The sequence below is a fragment of the Nicotiana tabacum genome, chromosome 12 (assembly GCF_000715075.1).
Source record: "Nicotiana tabacum cultivar K326 chromosome 12, ASM71507v2, whole genome shotgun sequence".
Taxonomy (NCBI): Eukaryota; Viridiplantae; Streptophyta; class Magnoliopsida; order Solanales; family Solanaceae; genus Nicotiana; species Nicotiana tabacum.
In genome coordinates, this window is record NC_134091.1 from 11424356 (window position 1) to 11434033 (window position 9678).

At 39.8% G+C, this 9678-nt stretch overlaps 1 long non-coding RNA gene across 1 annotated transcript; it reads left to right on the forward strand.

Moving 5' to 3' along the window:
* The first annotated feature begins 7937 nt into the window (after positions 1–7937).
* Positions 7938–8907, forward strand: LOC142167406 (uncharacterized). The gene is made up of 3 exons (XR_012697533.1): positions 7938–8058; positions 8599–8651; positions 8830–8907. It is a non-coding gene; the product is annotated as an uncharacterized LOC142167406 (long non-coding RNA).
* Positions 8908–9678: the final 771 nt, after the last annotated feature.

The window sequence follows — 9678 nt, forward strand, 5'->3', positions numbered from 1 at the left end:
ATACTTCATGATTATATAGTTATATTCATCATTTATTTCGGATTTAAATGGAAGAAATCAAGATTTTTGCAAAATATTCCAAAAACGAAAATGTAAGATTTGGAGGTCGAGTTGTTATCGGAATTTGGTAAAATTGATATGGTTGAACTCGAATCGGAATGGGTGTTCAGATTTTGTAACTTTTGTTAGGTTCCGTGACGTGGGCCCTGGGCCCCACAGACAATGTTTGTGCTAAATTTTGGAGTTTTGTGGAAAATTAGCATTTTCTTATAGAATTAATTCCAATAAATTTTATTGACTGAATCGAATTATTTGTGGCTAGATTCGAGGTGTTTGGAGGCCAATTCACGAGGAAAAGGCTTAGCGGAATAAGAATTTTATGGTTTAAGGTAAGTAACAGTTATAAATGTCGTCATGAGGGTATGAAAACCCCGGATTTTTGTGTCATGTGATTATTTTAGAGGTGACGCACATGCTAAGTGACAGGCGTGTGGGCGTACACCGAGGGGATTGTGACTTGGTCCGTCCCGTGGAAATTGTAAAGTTGAATAACTTGTTGTTAGCTATATGCTCTCTATGTGTTGTAGAGATTTGATTGTAAATCATATTAGAAACCATGTTTAGGCTATATGTTGGTACTGTTGGGACCTATAGAGGTCGTGTGCATGTTGAACTATCTGCTTAATTGTTGTTTTGTACTCAGTCACAGTTTACTTGATTATTTTTACCCTGTCTCTATTTTTATTATTGAAACATCATATCATTGTTGTTTGGGCTGATTTCATGATAACTGAGAGCCCGAGAGACTGGAGAGATTTATGACTGAGTGAGGTCGAGGACCTGATTATGAGATATTATACTATAGCACGTGAGTTGTCCGTGCAGCACGTGAGTTGTCCGTGCAGATCCAGATATTATACTATAACACGTGAGTTGTCCGTGCGGATCCAGATATTGATACTATAGCACATGAGTTGTCCTTGCAGCACGTGAGTTGTCCGTGCAACACGTGTGTTGTCCGTGCAGATTATAGCTCTTGGGATGTAGGAGCCCCTCCGGAATCTGTTCACCCCTAGTAAGTCCGGGTGCCCATTGAGTGTGAGTGCTGAGGGCTGGGAGCCGAGTGGTTGAGCTGTTGTGACGAATCGAGTGACTGTTGCCCTGAGAGGGTGTACTTGTTTTCATTTGTTGTTGCACTTAGTTGCTATTTGACATTGTTGTGAAATTTTTTGAATGATTTTATATCCGGATTTCATGAACTAGAATTGTATAAAACTGATTTGACTTAAACTGCTGGATTTGAAATCATGTCTAATCTCTACTGGAATTATTGAAAATGAGCTGTAGCTGTGTAGCTCGTCACTATCTTCAGTTCCTTAATTATTATTGTTACTTGCCGAGTTGGTTGTACTCATACTACACCCTGCACTTCGTGTACAGATCCAGGTGTTTCAGGACACAACGGGTGTTGATTCTATTGCACAACTGATTTTTCTTGAGATTCGGAGGTAGCTGCTGTGTTTCGCAGACCTTGCCTCTCCTTCCCTATCTCCTCATTTACTGTATTTGGTCTCAGACTATTATACACTGTATTTTCCAGACTTGTATTCATATTAGATGCTCATGTACTCAGTGACACCAGATTCTTGGAGTATGTATATTTGTACTTGTGAGATTTCTTCCACTGAATTTAATCATTCTATTTTCAAAATTAAAAGAAATTGCAGTTTATTGAGACTGTCGGCTTGCATAGTATTAAGATAGGCTCCATCACGACGGGTGAGATTTTGGGTCGTGACAAGTATATATACAATAAAACAATAGTAACAGCTAAACATGTACTATTGGGAGGGGGAACATGCTAAAGGAGCACATGATATAGGAGATTCAGCGGATATGATAACCAGAACAGTCAACATGCTTTTAAACAGTGAAAAACAACTAAACATAATGAAAAATATTGCATGACATCACCCTTCGTGCTTTTACTCTCTGCCTCATAATATAAATCAATAGATACGGCACGGCATCACCCTTCGTGCATTAACTCTCATAACGTGGCACAACATCACCCTTCGTGCATTAACACTCATAATATGGCACGACATAACCCTTCGTGAATTAACACTCATTATATGGCACGACATCACCCTTCATGCATTAACACTCACAATATGGCACGCCATCACCCTTCGTGCATTAATACTAATAATATGGAACGGTATCACCCTTCGTGCATTAACACTCACAATTTGGCACGGCATCACCCTTCGTGCATTCACACTCTCCCTTACCATAATGCAATGAACAAATAACAACAGAGAGATAGAATAACAAGTATAAGCCTTACTTTAACATTTGGTTCCACAATACCAACCTCAGCTTCGAAATCAATTGTGATGACCCAAAGGGTCATCTTGTGAATTAAGACTCTATTCCGGGCCCGTTAGCCTTAAAAACCTTATTTTCACTTTGGTCAATATATGAAGACTCTTTATGTGAATTAAGACTCTATTCCGGGCCCGTTGGTGAATTAAGACTCTTTATGTGGAAATTTATGAAGTAATAATTTTTGGGATTTAAAATTAATATTTAGTTGACTTTGGTCAATATTTTGAGTAAACGGACTCGGATCCGTATTTTGACGTTCCCGAAAGGTCCGTAGTACAATATGTGACTTGGGCGTAGGCCCAGAATCGAATTCCGAGGTCCCTAGCTTGAGAAATGAATTTTTGGCGAATATTGTAAGACTGAAATTCTATGGATTTAAAGAAATTGATTAATGTTTGATCTCATTGGTATCGGACCCGTATTTTGGTTTCGGAGCCTGGTACATGTTTAATATAATATATAAGTCATGTCTGTGAAATTTGGTAGAAATCGAAGTTGATTTGACGTGATTCGGATATCCAGTTGAGAAGATATGAATTTTAAGTGTTCTTGAGAATTTCATTTGATTTGGTGTTAAATTCGTAGTTCTAGGTGTTATTTTTGCGATTTGATCGTGCGATCAAGTCCGTATGATATTTTTAGACTTGTGGACATGTTTGGTTTGGAGCCCCGAAGGCTCGGGTGAGTTTCTGATAGGCCACGAGATGTTTTGAACTTAGAAAATTTTGCTGGTATAACTGAACCTGTTGCAGGCCTCCGATCTGGCAATTGCGAGATTAGGCTTCGCAAATGCGAAATAAGTAGACCTGTAAATTGCGAGGTATCTATCGCAATTGCGAAGAAGGCTTGGGCCAGCATGTTCTCGCAATTGCGAGATTTTCCTCGCAATTGCGATGGGAGTCTGGGAAGGGCAGGTTCACAAATGCGAATATCTACTCGCAAATGCGAACATCTACTCGCACTTGCGAGTGTTCCTTTGCATTTGGGAAGCTCAGGTCGCAATTGCGACACCTGCAGCTGAGTAAAAGGGACTTAGACAGGATTTTTCATTCATTCTTCAATTTTTCTAACCCTAACCTTCAAGAGGCGATTTTTGGGCGATTTTCATAGGAAAACATTGGGGGTAAGTGTTCCTTATCCTATATTGATTATATTTCATGATTTCATACTCATTTATATCATGAATCCGTTTATTTATGGAAGAAAAATCAGATTTTTCTAAAATCTTCCCAAAACGAAAAATTCAGATTTGAAGGTCCATTTGATATCGGAATTGGATAATTTTTGTATGGTTGAACTCGTAGCGGAACGGGTGTTCGAATTTCGTGAGTTTTCCCAGGATTTGAGACGTGGGTCCCACTGTCGAATATTTTAATAAATTTTGGATTTTTATCTGGAAAATTAGTAAATTCATATGGAATTAATTCCTATGATTAGTATTGAGTATATTGAATTGTTTATGAATAGATTTGAAGCTTTTGGAGACAAATTTAAAAGGAAAAGTTGTGGTCGAGTAATTGGTTAGAATTTGCAAAGCGAGGTAATTGTCGTGGTTAACCTTGACTTAAGGGAATAGAACCCTTAAATTATTTGTTATGTGAATTACATGTGAACGGTGTATATGCGAGGTGACGAGTGTCTATACGTCATCAAATTAATTGTTTGCCTGCTTATTTGAAAAATTTTAAATTATTTTAAATCATGAATTAATTATTATAATAATTCTTTCTCTCCTATTCTTTGTCAAATATTAATTCTTGAATTCCTACATTAATTGTTACGTGCTATTTGAATTATGTGTTTTAATTGTTATTTGACATTGAGCATATTTAATATTAAACTACCTATTTTCTCCCTGATTTCTTTAATAATTTGCTATTTGTCATTGTTTGTTTCGTAATTAAATCATCATTATTCTATGCTTGTTGTCTTATAATTTTATACTAATTGTTGTATTTATTAGGGAAATTTCATCTATAAGAATTGGTAAATGGATATATTGGAGGATCGGGATGCACGCCGCAACAGACTTATTAAAAGTCAATATTGGGGGATCGGATTGCACGCCGCAATAGACTTATCTAAAAGTTAATATTGAGACTTATCTAAAAGTCAATATTGGGGGATCGGATTGCACGCCGCAACAGACTTGTTAAAAAGTCCATATTGGAGGATCGGGTTGCACGCCGCAACAGACATATTAAAAGTCAATATTGGGGGATCGGATTGCACGCCGCAATAGACTTATCTAAAAGTCTATATTTGGGGATCGGATTGCACGCCGCAACAGACTTGTTAAAAAGTCCATATTGGAGGATCGGGTTGCACGCCGCAACAGACATATTAAAAGTCAATATTGGGGGATCGGATTGCACGCAGCAATAGACTTATCTAAAAGTCAATACATATACTTTATTAAATATAATTATATGAGAGGATTGAAAATGAATATATTGTGAGAGCGGGTTGCACGCTGCAACAGAATTGGATGTGAATATATTGTGACAGGTTGCACGCTGCAACAGAATTGAATGTGAATATATTGTGAGAGCGGGTTGCACGTTGCAACAGATTTGATGGAAATGATAATTGGTTACGACTGCTGAATTGGCTTCAATTATTATAAATGAGTTACCTGATTTATTTCTATTATTTGTTGTTGTTACTAATATTGCGTACAGGTTAATTTAAGTAACCCGCCCTAGCCTCGTCATTACTTCGTCGAGGTTAGGCTCAGCTCTTTCCAGTACATGGGGTCGGTTGTACTGATACTATACTCTATACTTCTTGTGCAGATTTTGGAGTTGGTCCCATCGGCATACCATAGACTTGCTCGGATTTCAGCTACTGAGAGGAGACTTGAGGTATAACTGCACGGCGTTCGCAGTTTTGAAGTCCCTGTCTACTTTACTTTAGCTGTGTATTTGTTTCCAGACAGCTTTATTTTATTCAGACATTTATTTGTATTTATTCTAGAAGCTCGTGCACTTGTGACACCAATTCTAGGATGGTATTTAAACTTTACTTCTGTATTTGTTCTTTGATTATTAAAAATTTTAAAAATTGTTTTAAAAATAGATAATATTATTCTAACGTTGGCTTGCCTAGCAAGTGAAATGTTAGGCGCCATCACGGTCCGAAGGTGAGAATTTTGGGTCGTGATAGTTGGTATCAGAGCACTAGGTTGCATAAGTCCCATGAGTCATGAGCAAGCTTAGTAGAGTCTGAAGGATCGGTACGGAGACATCTGTACTTATCTCTCAGAGGCTATGAAGTTTAGGAACAATATCAATTTTTTCTTATTCTGCCGTGTGACTTTATTCTATCATCGATGATTGAACCATTCTACTCTTATTCTCTCACAGAAGGTAAGAACACATAATACCTCTACCGATGGGTAGGGACCAGAACCCCCGGTGGCAACTATGGCCAGGGCTAGAGGTCGAGGTCGTGCTAGTGGCCGAGGTAGAGCTCAGTCCAGAGCTCAAGCAGTTGCACCTATTAAAGAACCTCAGGTGGACCTTCAGGAGGAGGTTCCAGTTCAGAATGTACCAGTCTGACCAGTTCATGTCCCGGAAGGATTTATAGACACTCCAGTACTTCAGGACGCTCTAGTCCATTTGGTAAGTCTTATGGAGGGCGTGTCCCAGAATGGTATATTTCCAGTGGCACCAGCCATCTCACAGGCTGGGGGAGGAGCACAAAATCCCACTACTCCCGCTCCGGAGCAGATGGCTCCCCACAATCAGGCTCCAGCAGTCCCGCCAGTTAGGGTAGTTCAGCCAGTTGTTGCAGCACAGACCGGTGATAGGCCCACCATGTCTTTTGAGGCCTTATTGAGACTGGATAAGTTTACTAAGCTCTTTCCAGTTCACTTCAGTGGTACACCTTCTGAGGACCCACAAGATTATCTTGAACACTGCCATGAGGTGCTGTGGAACATGGGTATAGTTGAGACCAATGGGGTCGATTTTGCTGTATTTTAGATGACGGGTTCCACCAAGAGGTGGTGGAGAGATTATACATTGACCCGACCAGACTGATCACCTGCACTTACATGGGAGCAGTTCTCTCAGCTATTTCTGGAAAAGTTTCTCCCTATCACACTGAGAGAGGAATTTCGCAAGCAATTTGAGCGTCTACAGCACGGCAGTATAACTGTTACTCAGTATGAGTCCCGTTTTGTGGATTTGGCCCGTTATGCTCTCCTTTCACTACCTACGGAGGGAGAGAGAGTGAGGAGGTTTATTGAGGGACTCACTCACCCTATCAGGCTTCAGATGCCCAAGGAAACTGAAAGTGACGTTTCCTTTTAGGCAGCTGCTAATGTTGCGAGGAGGATCGAGATGGTTCTTGCATAGGAGAAAGGGCAGGGGTCTGATAAGAGGCCATGTCAGTTCGGTGGTTTCAGTGGTGCCTCGTCTGGAGGCAGAGGTAATTTTAGTAGGGGTCATCCTCCCAGACCGTTTCATTCAGCACTTCAATGTATCTCCCGATGCTTCAGGGAGTCACAGTCCTATTATGCCTTACTCTGGGCAGCCAGTATTCAGTGCACATTCAACTCCTATCAGTGCATCACCACTCCAGAGTTACTACAACGGTTATCCAACCCATTTGGGTCAACTTCAGCTTCGGCAACCACGACATCAGGATGGGTGTTATGAGTGTGGAAACATTGGTCACATCAAGAGGTATTGCCCTAGATTGGCAAGTAACAGACCTCGGCAGGATTCGTGTGCCATCATACCGGCACCGATTGCTTCACCGCCTGCTCAGCCAACTAAAGGTAGGGGTCAGGCAGCTAGAGGTGTCAGGCCATTAGAGGTGGAGTGTTACACCCTATATTTTCGTATGTAAAAATGCGTCGTAAGCAAACTAATGTAGGACAAAAAAATGAGATAATATTTAAAAGTATATAAAGTAAGTTAATCATGTTACCTCTGAGGTTACAAATATTGAAGATCATGAACAACAAGTACAAAGAGGGTTGGACAGTTCAGAAGCTAAAGCAATTAAATAAAACAATGTTTCATCGAAAGTCGACAAGTTGGGAATGTTATAACATGTACCTTTGGGGTGAGACTAGGGTGATTAACATGATAAAGAGATTATGTTATGATTTATATTAGTCGTATTACATCCGTGTGTTATGTTTTTAAGTCAAGCGAGTTGTGGAACAAAAGTCGATGAAAGTCATCACAAGTTACATTCATAAGTTTTACTGAAACTTTGGGTCAAATGTAACTGCAATTTTCTCCCAATATACTTAGAGTTATGGTGTGTTCCACCCATCAAATTAAAGATCTATGAGTCTATTTTCCAACGCATTAAACCATTTGTCAATACGACATCGCAGTAGAGAGATATGTGCATTTTTGCGATACTGCGCAAGCTGCTAGGTGACAAGTAGGTGTGTCACCTACTTGCTTAAATGAAAGCCCAAAAATGGGCCATTTCGGGTCGTCCAAAGAGGCCTTTTAAGGGCCTATTTTCTTCATATATTAGACTTAAAATAGAGCATAATAACCAGACATAAGCTCTGCAAAGAATCCTCCCAAAAATTTCCCACAAACCCTAATTGATTTTCTCTCCCTTTCAAGTTCCAATTGGAGGTAAAACTTAGAGTTTGAAGAACTAAGATAGGAGCTGAGTTATCCAACAAATAAGGTGAGTTTACTGCTCTCTTTCATCCATTTTTTCTTCTGTAAATTCATGGTAAGTCGTTCTATACTTGTAAGAACTCACGGGATGGTGATCGGAAGCCGTGAGTTCGAGTTATTCACTTGTAGCGGACTGTTTTGTGGACTGTTTTGTGTTGCTGTTGGGCTGCGTGTTTTATTACTATTTTGTGGAGTTTTGGAGGAGGAAGGGGTTTTATAAACACCATATAAATGTAGGGTGGTTGGCTGGTCGTTCGTCATAACATTTTCGGGTCGTTTGACACTACTACGGTGGTCGTTTTGTGTACGAAGAGATTGGGGTGTGTTGGGCTGTTTTGTAGTATTTGATGGTGTATATAGGGCTGGAAAATGATGTATATATGTTGTTATTGTTCTGTCCTTGTATTGTTGGTGTTATCTTGAAGTTGGAGGAAGGGCATATTATAGGGGAGATGCTGCCCGTTTTAATACAAAATAGGTTTGTCGTTCGTTGTGCGATAGTTGTACCTTTCGTAACTTAACGATAGTATTATTATCATTCTTGTAGATTAAGGTGCGAAGAGGTGAGTTCAACTTGGTGATTGAAAAGATTGTGATAAGGTATGTTAAGGCTAAGCCTTCCTTCATTTTGGCATGATCTCGTAGTTACATGTGTTAGTAATGAGACAAAAAGAGAAGTTCATATTCATGAATTTATTCACACTATTCTAGTCTCATAAGTTACAATATTATTCCTTATCGAGACTCTATATTCAATTTTAGTATTGTCTTCTTTCAGTCAAGAGAGCAGCAAGCCTATATATACAGTATTACAGTATTTTCATTACCATCGAGCTATAATCGATGGGCAGGCCCCTATTGGGCAACCTCTGATCAGATGGAAAGTTATATACCGAGCCTACTGTGGCCGAGCGCCTATGAGCGAGCCCAGCATGGTCGAGATACATAGCCTAGTATGGCCGAGCGCCTATAAGCGAGCCTACTATGGCAGAGCAGTTATATATACCGAGCCTTATAAGGCCGTACAATTATTTTACTTACTATATTGAAGGAGTTGAGTCAGTATCAGTAGGTAAGTATATCTCCAGATCATCTTTGACTCCCAGTTAATTTCAGTTATCATATTATCAGTTCAGTTTCAGATTTCAGTTATTTTATTGCCTTACATACTCGGTACATTATTTCGTACTGACGTCCCTTTTTTGGGGGCGCTGCATTTCATGCGTGCAGGTTCAGACAGACAGACGGGTAGACCTCCTCAGTAGGTGTTTTCCGAGTTCCGCCTGATCGGTAAGCTCCACGTCTTTCGGAGTTGCCAGGACTAGAGTTTTGTGTACATCTTATGTATATCTGTATATATGTTATGGGTAGGTCGGGGCCCTGTTCCGATCACAGTACATCTATCAGTAGAGGCTTGTAGGCATATCCTGTTGGTTAGTGCAGTATGTTGGGTTTGTATAAATTGGTGGTTTGTCAGCTGTAGTAGCTATGACGGCCTTGTCGGCCTAGCTTTATATTGATATTTAGTTAGTGCTAGTTTCCATTCAGTTTTATATTTTGCTTCGCAAATTGTCTTGCAAGGTGGCCCCATGGCCAAAGTATGACATTATGTGTTCAGAGTCCCTTA